Source organism: Ascaphus truei, chromosome 16 (genome assembly GCF_040206685.1).
Source record: "Ascaphus truei isolate aAscTru1 chromosome 16, aAscTru1.hap1, whole genome shotgun sequence".
In the NCBI taxonomy this organism is placed as follows: domain Eukaryota; kingdom Metazoa; phylum Chordata; class Amphibia; order Anura; family Ascaphidae; genus Ascaphus; species Ascaphus truei.
This window is the reverse complement of record NC_134498.1, coordinates 33,328,221-33,335,977: the sequence shown is the minus strand read 5'-3', so window position 1 is coordinate 33,335,977 and position 7,757 is coordinate 33,328,221.

Genomic DNA, 7,757 nt, shown 5'->3' with positions numbered 1-7,757 from the left:
TGGAGAGTTTCCTCTCTCTGCCCCCAAGCCAGGGGGGGGGGAGGGAGCCAGATGAGTCTGCCCCCAGTCAAGTGGCATCTCCTCTCCCCCACCCCAGTAGGGGCTCCCCCGCCCCCAAGTGGGGTCTCACCAACCCAGTGGAGGCTCAAGTGGGGCCCTCGCCCCAGTAAGGGCTCAAGAGGTGCCCCACACCCCATTGGGGAGCCCCCCTCCACCCCAGAGTGGGCCACCCCACACCAGTGGGGGCTCAAATGTAGCCCCCTTGCTCCCATGGAGCCCCCCGCTTAGTAGAGAGGAATGTGAACGGGCCTGTTGCCAGTGGAGGAACGCAGGGGCCAAAGCCCTCCGCCTAACCCAGGACGCGTCCTTTCACCGTCCCTGCTGCTGCCACTGGCCATTATATAGATAGCGCTTTTCTCCCAATGGGACTCACAGTTACAAAAAGAGAAAAATAATAAAACATTTAAGGTTATAAATTAGACCAAACACAAGGAAAGATACAATACAGGATGGGTCGGTACTGTCACTATTAAATGCCGGACAGGTTGTGGTTCATTAATGAAATGCCTGGGTAAACAGGTAGGTCTTAAGCCTGTTTTTATAGATTTCCAGAGAGGGGCTTCTGAACTGTACGAGGCAGACTGTTCCAAAGAGTGGGAGCAGCGTGGCTAAAATCTCGGGCCCCAAAGGAAGTCACGGAGATTCTGGGAACTGTTAGGAGTCCTTCACCTGCAGATGGAAGTGAGCGAATGGGCGTGTAGGGAACCAGCAGCTCTCTCAGAAAGCTGGGACCCTGGGCATGTGCTAAATTGTATGTCAACAAGTCAGTCTTGAAATAAATTCACCATTTTACAGGCAGCCGGTGCAGAGAACGGAGAACAAGTGTCGTAGCATGAACGGGTCTGGTTAGTTAACAACCTGGCCACAGCGTTCTGCACCAGCTGCAGTTCTTTTTCCGGAGGCCTCAGGTAGAGCCCATTGCAGTAGTCCAGGTGTGAGGACACAAAGGCATGGACAAGGGCAGTAAGAGCCTCTGGGGGGATCAAGTGCTTAACCCTGGCTATGTTCTTTGGGTGGAAGAATGAACATTTGATCACCGCTGACACCTGATGTTTAAGGCTCAGGTCACAGTCAAGGACAGCACCAAGGTTCCGCACACGGACAGTTTAGCAGCTGGGAGCCTCCAAGCTTCAGGCCAGTGTGTTGACCTAGCTGCAGCGGTCTTGTTGACTTCTAACGGTGAGCATCCACCACGAGCACTTCTGTCACATCAGGAATCAACGCCAAGTTGTGTGTACTGATGCAGTCCCTCGTTCCGTCATGCGCCCCTCACGGCTCCCCCCCCCCTGCGCGTCCCTGAAGGCACGGCCTGAACGGAGGGTTGCACCTGTGTGCGTGTGTGGAAAGAGCCCTTTCTGATCAGATTGGCATGCTATTCTCTATATATTCTCGCTAGAGAGATATAATAAAGGGAGGTGGAGGTGCTCAGTGAGTAAAGATACTGACTGATAACAATGATGCTGAGTTTGAATCAGGGGGCACAGGTTCAATTCCCAGTGTTGGCTCCTTGTGACCTTGGGCAAGTCACTTTCTCCCTGTGCTTAAGGCACCAAAATCATAGATTGTAAGATTATCTGGGCAGGGACTGTGTCTGTAACACTCCTTTGTGCTGCGTGACGCGCATTATATTGGGACGCGCATTATACTGGGATGCGCATTATACTGGGGCGTGCATTATATTGGGACGCGCATTATACTGGGACGCGCATTATACTGGGACGTGCATTATACTGGGACGGGCATTATACTGGGACGGGCATTATACTGGGACGGGCATTATACTGGGATGTGCATTATACTGGGACGGGCATTATATTGGGACGTGCATTATACTGGGACGTGCATTATACTGGGACGGGCATTATACTGGGACGGGCATTATACTGGGACGGGCATTATACTGGGATGTGCATTATACTGGGACGGGCATTATATTGGGACGTGCATTATATTGGGATGTGCATTATACTGGGACGTGCATTATACTGGGACGGGCATTATACTGGGACGGGCATTATACTGGAACGGGCATTATATTGGGACGTGCATTATACTGGGACGTGCATTATACTGGGAAGGGCATTATACTGGGACGGGCATTATACTGGGATGTGCATTATACTGGGACGGGCATTATATTGGGACGTGCATTATACTGGGACGTGCATTATACTGGGAAGGGCATTATACTGGGACGGGCATTATACTGGGATGTGCATTATACTGGACGGGCATTATACTGGGACGGGCATTATACTGGGACGTGCATTATACTGGGACGGGCATTATACTGGGACGGGCATTATACTGGGACGGGCATTATACTGGGATGTGCATTATATTGGGATGTGCATTATACTGGGACGGGCATTATACTGGGACGGGCATTATACTGGGACGGGCATTATATTGGGACGTGCATTATACTGGGACGTGCATTATACTGGGACGTGCATTATACTGGGAAGGGCATTATACTGGGACGGGCATTATACTGGGATGTGCATTATACTGGGACGCGCATTATACTGGGACGTGCATTATACTGGGACGGGCATTATACTGGGACGGGCATTATACTGGGACGGGCATTATACTGGGACGGGCATTATACTGGGACGGGCATTATACTGGGACGCGCATTATACTGGGACGCGCATTATACTGGGACGTGCATTATACGGGGACGGGAATTATACTGGGATGTTCATTATACTGGGACGGGCATTATACTGGGACGCGCATTATACTGGGACGCGCATTATACTGGGACGGGCATTATACTGGGATGTGCATTATACTGGGACGGGCATTATACTGGGATGTGCATTATACTGGGACGCGCATTATACTGGGACGCGCATTATACTGGGACGGGCATTATACTGGGATGTGCATTATACTGGGACGGGCATTATACTGGGATGTGCATTATACTGGGAAGGGCATTATACTGGGACGGGCATTATACTGGGACGGGCATTATACTGGGACGGGCATTATACTGGGACGGGCATTATATTGGGACGGGCATTATATTGGGACGTGCATTATACTGGGACGTGCATTATACTGGGACGGGCATTATACTGGGATGTGCATTATACTGGGACGGGCATTATACTGGGACGGGCATTATACTGGGACGCGCTTTGTCTCTTTGGAACATAAGCGTTATATGAAATAAAGTTTTTATTATAATAACAGGCAGAGAGATATAGCAACATGGAAAGAGATATAATAACATGCAGAGTGATAAAATCACACGCTGATAGATATAATGACATACAGAGATACAGTATATGAGAACATGCAGAGTGATGTAATAACATGCAGAGATATGATGTATTTATGTCTTTATTTACATGTACACTGTAGCGCTATTTATGTACATAGCGCTTCACAGCGGTGATACACGGGAAATAATAATATAACACATAATGGGAATAAGCGTTTCAGGCATAAAAGTAACATTAGGAAAAGGAGTCCCTGCCCTGAGGAGCTCACAGGGAGAATGTACAGAGACCATAGGAGGGCGTTCTTGTAAGTGCGTCTGCAAGGGGTCAAGGTAAATGTAGGAAGTGTATCAGCCACGCAGCTCCCATATGCGTCGTTAAAGACGTAGCTTTTAAGATGGGTCTAAAAGGTGGATAGAGAGGGTGCTAGTTGGATATTGAGGGGAAGGGCATTCCAGAGGTGCGGGGCAGTCAGTGAGAGGTTTAAGGCGGGACAGGGCTTTAGAGACACAAGGGGTAGAGAGAAGACATCCTTGAGCAGAACGCAAGAGTCGGGATGGTGTATAGCGAGAAATTAGGGCTGAGATGTAAGGAGGGGCAGAGGAGTGGATTGCCTTAAAAGGGAGGAGAAGAATGGAGTGTGATACGGGATCTGATCAGAAGCCAGGAGAGAAATTTCAGCAGGGGAAACGCTGAGACAGATTTAGGAGAGAGTAAAGTGATTCTAGTAGCAGCGTTTAGGATAGAGTGTAGGGGAGACAGGTGAGAAGCAGGAATAACATGCAGAGAGATATAATAACACACAGAGAAATATAATAACACAGAGAGAGATATAATAACACACAGAGAAATATAATAACACAGAGAGAGATATAATAACACACAGAGAAATATAATAACACAGAGAGATATAACACAGAGAGATATAATAACACAGAGAGAGATATAATAACACAGAGAGATATAACAACACACAGAGATATATGATAACACAGAGAAATATAATAACATAGAGAGATATAATAACACACAGAGAAATATAATAACATAGAGAGATATAATAACACACAGAGAAATATAATAACACAGAGAGATATAATAACACAGAGAGAGATATAATAACACAGAGAGATATAATAACACACAGAGAGATATGATAACACAGAGAAATATAATAACACAGAGAGATATAATAACACACAGAGAGATATAATAACACACAGAGAAATATAATAACACACAGAGAAATATAATAACACGCAGAGAGATATAAGAACACGCAGAGAGATATAATAACACGCAGAGAGATATGATAACACGCAGAGAGATAATAACATGCAGAGAGATATAATAACATGCAGAGAGATATAATAACACACAGAGAGATATAATAACACGCAGAGAGATATAATAACACGCAGAGAGATATAATAACACGCAGAGAGATAATAACACGCAGAGAGATATAATAACATGCAGAGAGATATAATAACACACAGAGAGATATAATAACACGCAGAGAGATATAATAACATGCAGAGAGATATAATAACACGCAGTTATATATAATAACAGAGAGATATATAATAACACACAGTGATATATAATAACAGAGAGAGATATAATAACACACAGTGATATATAATAACAGAGAGAGATATAATAACACACAGTGATATATAATAACAGAGAGAGATATAATAACACACAGTGATATATAATAACAGAGAGAGATATAATAACACACAGTGATATATAATAACAGAGAGATATAATAACACACAGTGATATATAATAACAGAGAGAGATATAATAACAGAGAGAGATATAATAACACACAGTGATATAATAACAGAGAGAGATATAATAACAGAGTGATATATAATAACAGAGAGAGATATAATAACAGAGTGATATATAATAACAGAGAGAGATATAATAACAGGCAGAACGACACAAACACGCAGAGATATAATAACACGTAGAGAGATGTAAAAACACGCAGAGATATAATAACACGCATAATTAAATAATAACACGTAGAGAGATGTAAAAACATGTTGCGATATAATAACACGCAGAGATATAATAACACGCAGAATGATACAATATGCAGAGAGGTATAATAACACGCCGAGAGGTATAATAACACGCAGAATTATACAATATGCAGAGAGGTATAATAACACGCAGAATTATACAATATGCAGAGAGGTATAATAACACGCAGAATTATACAATATGCAGAGAAGTATAATAACACGCAGAATTATACAATATGCAGAGAGGTATAATAACACGCAGAATGATACAATATGCAGAGAGGTATAATAACACGCAGAATTTTCCATGTAATTCTTTTTGTCGTTGCTATTTTTTGAATCCTCCTCCAGACTCATTTGTGCAAACGGTGCCTAATTACCCCCACTAATTACCCCCCCCCCCCCCCACCCGCCGAGCTGCTGTCACTTCTCTGGTACTTTTCTCACGTGCAGTGTGGGAATTCTCCCCGGAATGTTTTTATTCCTCACCTCGAGCTGTTAAAATTCTCTGCCCCCTGCTGCCCCCCTGTTTGTACAACTGGGACACATTCTGCCCCCCTCTCCCCTCATGGGGGGAGTGGGGCAGCTGGCTGGGGTCTCCCTCAGGTATATAAAGGGGATGGCTGACAAGGTCTCAGTCACAGATTGTCACACCATGGACACTGCTCTCTTATCCCAGGCTCTGCCTGCCTGTCCTTTGTATCCTTGCCAGGTCTGCCTGGCACACGGGACCTCACAAACGCTCAGGTACATTCACTTTTTTTTGGGGGGGGGGGGGCGTTAAATATGGCTGCCAGAGGGGTAAATACAAGGATGTTTTGTAGAGCATATGAGTGTGTAATAGTGCAGATATATACTGTCGCTCTGCGGGGGGAGGGACAGTGTATCTCCATGTCACATAGCTCCCTTCTCTCTGTGTCACTGTGTCACCCTGTGGGAGGGACAGACTCCATGTAACATAGCTCCCCTCTGTCTGTGTCACTGTATCAACTTGCGGGAGGGGGGACAGACTCCAGGTCACACAGCTCCTCACTGTCTGTGTCACTGTGTAACCCTGCGGGGGGGAGGGGGGGGGACACAGACTCCATGTCACATTGCTCCCCTCTGTCTGTGTCACTGTGTCACCCTGCGGGGGGAGGGACAGACTCCATGTCCCATAGCTCCCTTCTGTCTGTGTCACAGTGTCACCCTGCGGAGGAGGGACACAATCCATGTCACATTGCTCCCCTCTGTCTGTGTCACTATGTCACACTGCAGGGGAGGGACAGACTCCATGTCCCATAGCTCCTCTCTGTCTGTGTCACAGTGTCACCCTGCGGGGGGAGGGACAGACTCCATGTCACATAGCTCCCCTCTGTCTGTGTCACTGTGTCACCCTGCGGGGGGAGGGACAGACTCCATGTCACATAGCTCCTTTCTGTCTGTGTCACTGTGTCACCCTGCGGGGGGGGGGGGGGGGGAGGGGGCAACACAGACTCCATGTCACAATGCTCCCCTCTGTCTGTGTCACTGTGTCACCCTGCAGGAGGAAAGGACAGACTCCATGTCCCATGGCTCCCCATTGTCTGTCACTGTGTCACCCTGCGGGGGGTGGGGGGGGTCCGCTCTGTCACAGGATATATATATAATATATATACGCTTCTCTCCCTCAGTCCCCTGTGTTTTTGGCGTCCCTGGCTTCTCCCCGGGAGACCTGAGCAGCAGCAGCTGGGGGTGAGTGAGAGAATGGGGGAGAGGGGGGTTAGGAGGGGTGAGGGGGGCGAGGAAGGAAGGGGGGGAGGTTGGAGAGCAGAGGGGTGAGAAAGGGGGAAACTTTCTGTCCTTAGTTTTCTTACTTTTATTTACACATTTAATGCTGCCTCTGCATTTTTCATCTTTTTTCTTTTCTGTTGCTTTCTAATTTTCCCTATTTTTACCTCCTCTTCTCCCTCCCACTCCCCCTCTCTCTCCATCTCTCATCCCCCTTTTCTCCCTCCCTCCCTCTCCCCACATCTCCCTCCCCATCCTCTCCCTCCAACCCCTCAATCCCCTTCTCGCTCCCCCTTCCTCCTCCCTCTCCCCCTCCCAATACCTCCTCCCTCTCCCTCTCCCCTGTCTCTCGCACTCTCTCTCCCTCTTTCTCTACTCCCTTCTTTTTCTCCCCCCTCTCTCCCTTCCTCGTTTCCCCCCCCCTCTCTATCTCCCTCTCTCACCCTCTCCCCCCCTTTTCTTTCCCTCCCTTCCCCACTGACCCCAGATGACCAGTAACAGCTGGGTGACCCCTTCATACCCTCTCTGTACCTGGGTGTGACATATGTCTCCTGTCACCCTTAATGTGATACCTCCCCTGCTTTACGCCCTCCCAGGGGTTAGTGAGTCCTGACAGGGAAAGGGTTAAGCTCCATAATTAAGAGGGATTTTTAAATCTGACCCTTGTTCC